We start from the raw sequence: 10,204 nt of genomic DNA, 5'->3' as shown, positions 1-10,204 counted from the left end.
ATATATATATATATATATATATATATATATATATATATGTATGTATAAATATATAAATATGCGTATAAATATATGTATACATATAAATATATATAAACGTACAAATATATATATATATATACGTACAAATATATATATATATATATATATATATATATATATATATATATATATATATATATATACGTATAAATATATATATATATATATATATTTATTTATATATATGTATAAATATACATATACATATAAATATATATATATGTATTAATATATATATACGTATAAATATATATATACCTATATATGAATATACATATAAATATATGTACGTATAAATATATATATACGTATATATGAATATACATATATACATATATATATATATATTTTTATATATATATATACATATAAATACATATAAATATATATACAAATAAACATATATACGTATAAATATATATACGTATAAATATATATACGTATAAATATATATACGTATAAATATATATATACGTATAAATATATTTACGTATAAATATATATACGTATAAATATATATATGTATAAATATGTATACGTATAAATATGTATACGTATAAATATGTATACGTATAAATATGTATACGTATAAATATGTATACGTATAAATATGTATACGTATAAATATGTATACGTATAAATATGTATACGTATAAATATGTATACGTATAAATATGTATACGTATAAATATGTATACGCATAAATATGTATACGTATAAATATGTATACGTATAAATATGTATACGTATAAATATATATGCGTATAAATATATATACGTATAAATATATATACGTATAAATATATATGCGTATAAATATATATACGTATAAATATATATACGTATATATATATATACGTATAAATATATATATGTATAAATATATATACGTATAAATATATATACGTGTAAATATATATATATACGTATAAATATATATATATACGTATAAATATATATACGTATAAGTATATATATACATATAAGTATATATATACCTATAAATATATATATATATGTATATATGTACATACATATATACATATATATATACATATATATATAAATATATTATTTATAAATATACATATATATATACATATATATATACGTATATATATAAATATATATATAAATATACATATATATATACATATATATATACGTATATATATAAATATATATATAAATATACATATATATATACATATATATATACGTATATATATAAATATATATATAAATATACATATATACATACATATATATATATATATATATATATATATATATATATATATATCCCGTATGCACTTTTTGATGAACTGCACTAACCCACATTCTCCATGCTAACTGAACTAAGATAGGCAGGGTCTATAGATCCTGGTCTCATGTTTCACCCGGAATGCGTTCGCTCTCCGTTGGGGTCACCACCAACACTACGACTTCAAACGTCGGACCGTTAAAGTAATATAAACCACACACACAGACATATATATATATATATATATATATATATATATATATATATATATATATGAAAGCTCAAAAAAACAAGTTGACATTGATAATCTATTCGGGGCGCTCCGTCCAAAATCGGTGGAGAAATCCCAAATCATGTAAACGAAAAAAAACTATTCAAGCAAGCAAGCAAAAAAGAGGCACTGTCATGTTTTCATTACATGGTATTGGGTGAAACCATGTACTTAAATCATAATGGCTTATGATTCATTGATTCATAGAAAGAACAGTTAATGAATAAGATGAATTCTAAATACTGGCAAACAAGCAAACCTTTGAGCAATAGCTTTTTATCGTAAAAATCAAGATAACATTATGCTAATTAATAGTCTCGTTGTGAGACTAGGCGTATGATCATTTCAAAAGAGATTCATCGGCAGGTGTCACTTCCATTAAAAATAAAACTGGAAATCTATACAACTGGTTTTACCTCAACAACTAAACTACCATTCCTCCTTTTGTGTTTCTAAGTACTTACCCTTTCCTGTAGTTTCATCTGCTAAATCCAGAATTATCTTATTTCTTAAATAGTGGACGGGAGATATTTTCAGGATTTTTTCTGCAGCTTCCATACCATTGTTGAAAGACGATAGACGAACACATATTTCACTGATATTTCTCACTTGAATATATCTGCACTAACACAATTGAAAAGCAAACACATACACAATTAGTTATTCATATTAAGAACATTCATGAATAATTGTACGTGTCACAACTATAAGGTAATTTCAAGAACACATTCCTCTTTCCATTTTCAACAAAACTTGTTCGCCATGTTTTTTCCAAGTTATATATCGTTTACATGAAAAATACAGTCTCAAATAAAGTTTATTGTAATTTACTGATTGTTACTTTTCATTTCTAGACGAATTTTCATTCACAATAACATGACCAGAGGGCAATCACTTCACTCTTACAGCTAAAGTAGACTGAGAACTGTTAACCACAAATTGTGCTGCGAAATAGAGGGTGAGTATAACGCGGCATTCTGATTGGCTGAATCGGGGCATCTGACTTTCTCATTGGCTAGCTTATGTAAACACAGCTAGAGATAAAGAAACTTCCGAGAATATCATTTATCATCACATATTGGCAAGTTTCATAGTTTCTCTTTCCTTTTTCACGCCGATATACACTCGTAACCTTTGTGTTGAATCCGAGTCCCGTTCAAAATCTACATTTAGAAAGACTAAAGCTAAAGAGCGTGTGATTCTTCTCGCTGACATCTAATATCTAACGTTGTAACTGTTTGTTTACATTTTTTCCATAACGACTTCGGACGGACTGTTGAATCAGCAATTAGTGGAAGAGTTAAACTTGTTCCCTGTTTAAAATTAATAATACCATTAATATTGGCAATTCCAGGTGTACGTTTTCCACATTTCCCGATAAAATGAAGAAAGGCAGAAGTATTTTATTCCTGTACCAAGGAAAGGTTAAAGATGGCAGTCATAATGACTTCAATATGGCTTCTATCAGTGACACTGAATCTGAATCTTTAATCACAATTTATAAGCTGTGGGGATAATATTACTATCATGGTAGCAACGGAGTATATATATATGTATATATATATATATGTATATATATGTATATATATATATATATATATATATTTATACATTAAGGCCTAATTGTCATTATAGGGTTAGACACACCCATATTACGTACTGATTCAAATATGATATTTGTATACATGTTTATATTTATTTAATATATTTGTATGGGTATATATATATATATATATATATATATATATATATATATATATATATATAATATATATACACATATGTGTGTGTGTGTGTGCACATTCATGTGTGTGATTATTAAAACACAAGTTAATGAGTTGAAATATGAATTACCTATACTAATCTTAACGTACAAAATACAGCGGACTTAGCTGTATCTTGCTGCGGCCACGGAGCACATGGTAGTTGTAAGCACGGCCGTTTAATAGTAAGTATAAGGTGCTGACCCCAACTGACCTGACGCTTGAAACCTTAAAGATAAAACTAATTCAAAATTTACACGTCAGTGAAACTTGTATTCACCTTTAAGGCGCAGTTTCCATACTATTATAATGCACTGAGAAGTGAAAAAAAAACTTACATGACTTGCATGTTTGGTGAATGAGTGATCACGCCTACACATAGTGCGATGAAAAATATGCATACTTTATTAATTATGGTCTGCTGGATCCTCATTACCTTAGCTCATATGTAAATTAGAAAAAATCCGATTTCATTATTAGGGATGTCCGTAGTTTGTGATTAGATAATTACTTTTCCAAATAAAAAATGAGTATTATATTATTTCACAAACACACACTCACCCCTCGCGCGCACGCGCAGATACATCCAAATATGTGTATGTGTTTATGTAGCTCTATAAATATACATAGATTCCTAGATGTATATAGATGATATTCCGACGGATCTAGTATGCTTCTAGTAGGGGGAGGTGGTGAATGCGTAAAAAGGGCGTACCAAATACTGAAGGCGCGAGGCCACATAAGGAGGATAAGGAGGTTTTAGCGTTTTTTTTTTGTTTTTTTTTACCATTTCAAGATCTCACTCCTATTGATAAATGCTGAAGTATGACATCAGTAGCAAAGAAAACTAATGATAATTATGACACGCACTATGATTTCAACAATTATGATTATCATAATGAGAATGTCAATGATGTCAATGGAGATAATAAAGAAAATAATTATAGTAGTAATAACATTGACACTAATGAACATGGTGATAACAATAATAAAAATAACAGCAGTAGTATGAGTATTTGTGAGGTAGACCTGTTGATGATGATGGCGGTTGATCAATGTTGCTGACTTTGATCCCATCTGGTAATAGCCGCGTGGAGTAATTTTGTAGGTTTTCCCAAGAAATTCTTTAGAAATGTATGAACTCAAAATTACGAAGAGTTTGTGGACTACGCTAGTGGGTTACGAAGCAAACAGGATTTATTTCCGATATCATGTAGACTCAATATCAAGGCCAATCCAGTCCGGGGATGATAAACGAATAATAATAGAGAGCCACTCATTATAGAATTGGATTTATTAACAATATTTAACGTACAAGAGACACACCCAAGAAACTATGTAAATAATGCATCACAAGTAATTTCCCAACTCACGGACCTGAGACCTGCTTCTTGGGGCAGGTCTTGTTCTACCGACAAGACAGCTTGTGTGTTTTTTTATTATGAATGTTTGTGCGCATGTATATTTATTCGTATTATGCTTTCCAAAAAACAAATTGCAAAATGTAGGTGACAGCCTGTCAATCCTTAGCAGGAGAGAGGCTTAGGAGCATGGAGTGTGTATGGGAGGAGGATGAAATTAGAGTATATGAATACATGCCTACTTGTGTGCATAAAACAACTAAATCCAAGGAGTTGTGTGTGAGTGTATCATTTTTCTTGACCAAATGAATTATTTAATTCAGATTCTTATTCTGGAGAGACTAACACGAAACACAGGGAAGAGCTAATGTGGGCGCAGACCAGAATCGCGAAATTTATGACGTTTATATAATATATAAAGGGACGAATAGGCAAGTATTCAGATGAATGGATATATGCATACAAACGCGCACACACACACACACACACATATATATGTGTGTGTAGAGAGAGAAAAACTAACTTTTAATGAGACAAATATCTAGATAGGCAAATAGATAGATGGAACAATTAGACTTATACATAGAAAGATATATAACTAAATTGATAATACAGATAGATTTACATATATAGATACATTTCTACAAATATGTACATATATGTATATATATATATATATATATATATATATATATATATATATATATATAAATGGAGAGAGAGAGAGACATTTAGGAAGATAAGACATCCAGACATATAGATCATACTATGGAGAGAGATAAAAAATATATAAATAGGTAGATAAAAAGAGAAATATTAATAAGTTGACTAATATGGAAAAAATATGAACTGATTGAGAGACGCAGAAATCGATAAAGGTAAAGAAAGATATGGAAAACAGACTAACAAAGAGAAAGACAGGTACCCAGATTGCCAGTAGAATGAGAGATAGTAAGATTGTGTGATAGAAAGATAATAAGAGAATGTGATAGCCAGGTAGTCGGGCCGAAACACGAACGCAAACAGATAGACAGACAGACATATGAACCAGAAAAATGGACATACAGACGGACGGAAAGACAAACGATCGGGTGGACAGGGGAACGGATTACTCGATGGACAGAGAAACACCTTGGGATGGATGGACAGACAAACACCCTGGGATAGAGAAATGCAACGAAATGAACATGACTTAAGCTACGCATGTGTATATACCCTCACCTGCAACTATAAAACCCTTGCTTAGGGCTGTAACTATTCGCATTCAAAGCCATTACGTATACTGACCTCTGTACATTTTACTCTATGCCCCGGATACTGACGTTGTTGAAAAATAATACCGATATAATTGAAAATGTAAATTCTCTATGATATCGGGTCATTCCCCTGTTGAGACCGGTAATGGCCTATTAGGGAAGTATAAATAGCTCGTTAGTGGTAGACAGCAGTTTTGATCTGAAGGCGTGTTCCAGTGACAGATTCATTCTAGATCAATCGAGGTGAGAGCAGCTCTTGCAGATTTATATGTCTGCTCCATCATGACGTTTTCTTGAGCGTGTGACTTGTATGTGGGCGGCTAGTATGCATCTGCTTTACTAGCTGTTGGAAAATCCGGCTGGTAATCTGCTAGCCGTTGTCAGACTGAAATACCCTAGAGTGGACCTAAGAGGGAAACCAAGTGATCTACAATAACCCCATGAATATTAACAGTCACATTTTGCAGAGGGATAATCTGTAGAATCGGGGGCGTAGTTGAATAGCATACGGATATACTTGGGTAATAAAGGGCATCAATGGAGTGTGTTCGTGTGTGTATGTGTGTACACACATACACATACGCACGCACACACACATATATATATGTATATGTATGTATATATATATAAATATATATATATATATATATATATATATATATATGTATGTATATATACGCGCGCGCGTGCATATGTATAAATAATAATAATGATACTCGTAAAAATAATATGGTAGCTAAACTGTTCCGAATGACTAATCACTGAATGACATCCGTTGGAACAAACAGTCTTTGTTCCATCTCCCACCACAGGAGCTTATGTAACATTTTATATTTGATACGCTTATGTCCTACATTGCAGTGGAAATTTTGCTTCGTGAGCCTGCATTTAACATATAGAATAGAAGTACATCTAGTTTACTACAAATGCAGAATACCAAAAGGGATTTTATTCGTGTTTAGATCTCGATAAACGAATATGTAAAATGTGTGTGCACACGTGCGTGTGTGTGTGTGTAAAAATATACTAAATAAGACTTATAAGCCATTTCTAACAAACATATACTAAAGATAATGCACCTACATTGTCCATGCACTGCCCGTAGCACTCCATGTTATGGGACACAAATCTCATTATATCTGGAAAAAAAGCAATACCGAACGAAGAGCATACTTGGGACTTAGCATTGGCATTGTAATCATGGTGTTTTACATCCGCTTTACGACCATGGGTCATATGAGTGTGACGTGAAAATGACAAAGACTGGCGTTGTCGACTTTGGGTAGCAGGTAAATCGTTGTGGGTCCCTACTGAGATGAACGTGTAAGGATCAATGTATGGGAGTATTCCACTAAGGACTAGGTTCTTCATTGTCGTTTTTGTTAAGTATTTTTGCCTTTTGATAACCCTATTCCTCCCTCTCTCTCTCTCTCTCTCTCTCTCTCTCTCTCTCTCTCTCTCTCTCTCTCTCTCTCTCTCTCTCTCTCTCTCTCTCTCTCTCTCTCGCACTGATGAAACATCTCGAGGACAGTTTGTTGAGAATTTTGTACCGATTGTAGGTTGGGATTGAAGGAGCGTAATGGTAAGGGAACTATTATGTATTGTACTGGTCAGGTTCGAGTTGAAATTGCTGTTCAAGGTTAATATCAATATTAGTAAGAGTAACTGTATCTTATCTGATATACAGCCTGGGGTGATAAAAACTTAAATGGAAACACAATTCTCAGTTATCCCAACAGTCATACATGATAAATTATAATGATTCCTATAAACATTACGGTGATTTTTATAGGTATTACACACACACACACACACACACACGTGCGGGCACACACACATACAAACATACATATAAACATCATACATACATACATACAGCATACCCACATAAACACACACACACACACACACACACACACACGCATATATATATATATATATATATATATTTATATATATATATATATATATATATATATATATATATATATATATATATATACTGTATATATATATACATATATATATACATATATATATATATATATATATATATTTACATATATGTGTGTATGTATATATGTATATAATATATATATATATATATATATATGTATATATATACATGTATATATATATATATATATATATATATATATATATATATATATATATATAGATAGATAGATAGATAGATAGATAGATAGATAGATAGATGTGTGCGTGTGTGTGTATCTCTGTATATGTATACAGTAACATACCGAAATATGCACAACGCCCATAGAGAAAGATACGGCAAAATAAAAAAAAGATCGGGAAAGCGAAAACCATTCCTGCGTACAGTATAGACCGGAGACAGTGAGAGAGCAGATTACGTCCCAACAACCTACGAGATTTCATCAGCATGCCATAAAGGGACAGTTCGACCGCAGAATCCTTCGGGAAATTATACCATCAAGGGCTCAGTTTTCTCTCTCTCTATCTCTCTCTCTCTCTCTCTCTCCCTCTCTCTCTCTCTTTATCCCTCTCTCCCCTCCCCCTCTATCTCCCTTGCTCTACCTCTTTCACTCACTCACTCACTCACTTTCTCTCATTTCCTCTTCCCCTCTCTCCCTCCCTTCCCCCCCTCTCTCTCTCCCTCCCCTCTGTAACCAACTCTCTCTCTCTCTCTTTCTCTCCCCCCCCCCTATCTCCCTCACTCTCCCTTTCCCTCACTCACTCTCTCTCATTCCCTCTTCCTCTCTCTCCCTCCCTTCCCCCCTCTCTCTCTATCCCCCCTCTTTACCCAACTCTCTCTCTCTATCCCCCCTCTCTCCCCCTCTCTCTCTCTCTCTCTCTCTCTCTCTCTCTCTCTCTCTCTCTCTCTCTCTCTCTCTCTCTCTCTCTCTTTCACCTGACTTCATAATCTGAAAGGCTTAAATGAAGGCTGCGCGCATGTAGCAGTCTCTTCTGGGATTGTCTTCGTCTTTTTAATTTCCGTTTTTTTATCAGTTACTGTTCTCTCATGTTACTGATATCTTAGTTTACGTTTTATATTTTATTTGTATGCGGATATTTACTTATTTTTATCGTTATTGTTGTTATCACCAATAGCAGATCTATTTTTATGATTATAATCTTCATCTTTGTTGCTGTTTACTATTATTATTATCATTGTTATTATCATATTTACTACTACCATTATCTTTATCATTATTAGTATCATCATTATCATCATATTTGTTATCATTATTAGTATCATCATTATCATCATATTTGTTATCATTATTAGTATCATCATTATCATCATATTTGTTAGCATTATTAGTATCATCATTATCATCATATTTGTTAGCATTATTAGTATCATCATTACTATCATATTTTAATCATCAATATCATTGTCGTTATTATTACCATCATGATCAGAACCAGCTTGAAGACAATGAGACTCTCAGGGTGTAAGGCCCCGTGGTAGCCACTGACAGATATGCAAGAAAGAGCACAAGTTAAATCCACAAAGCTAGCTGAGATTGTTGACTCCAGGCTTTATGAGGAAATGTAAGCTTAAAGCCACCTCTGCCACCAGGGATTAAAAGTCCAATCAAAATAATGATTTTTTTTAGCTGAAACCGATCAAAACTGACCTGGAATCTTAAGTTCTGCAAGATGATTTGGACAGGCTAGGGGTTATGTTTACTGAATCTGAAAATAGCAAGAATTTGAATTTAACAAAGCTATGATTGATTTTGCAGTGGAAAAAAAACAAGTTTATCACTTTAAAACATTCAAAAGATTACTTAGAGTCTCACATAATTAATATTACCGAAGGAGATTATTATGCTCTCAGACCAGTGATACAGGGAAGGAGAAAAAATGCAAAAGAAGTAATATGTATCATCCAGATGGGTTCGGATAGTGCCCCCCTTCCCCCACTCTCGCAGTGTATCTGCTTGTCTCTCTCTCTCTCTCTCTCTCTCTCTCTCTCTCTCTCTCTCTCTCTCTCTCTCTCTCTCTCTCTCTCTCTTCTCTTCTCTCTCTCTCTCTCCCTCTCTCTCTCTCTCCCCCTCTCTCCCTCTCTCCCCTTTCTATGTTTATTTCACTCTCTTTCTCCGGGTACCAAGAAACTTCAAGCACGAAAAAAAAATTACAACTTAGCAGAGATGAGATATCCTGCCTTTTGTAGGTGGATTCTCACCCAAGGAGAAGGAGAGTCGGAAGGGGAAGGGTTGCGAGCAAAAATGAAACTGTGAAAGATTAGCAAGGAA

The sequence above is a fragment of the Penaeus japonicus genome, unplaced genomic scaffold (genome assembly GCF_977035675.1).
Source record: "Penaeus japonicus unplaced genomic scaffold, GWHDUDI00000001_assembly GWHDUDI00000027, whole genome shotgun sequence".
NCBI lineage: Eukaryota > Metazoa > Arthropoda > Malacostraca > Decapoda > Penaeidae > Penaeus > Penaeus japonicus.
The sequence above is the reverse complement of the archived record's forward strand: the minus strand, read 5'-3'. Positions refer to the sequence as shown.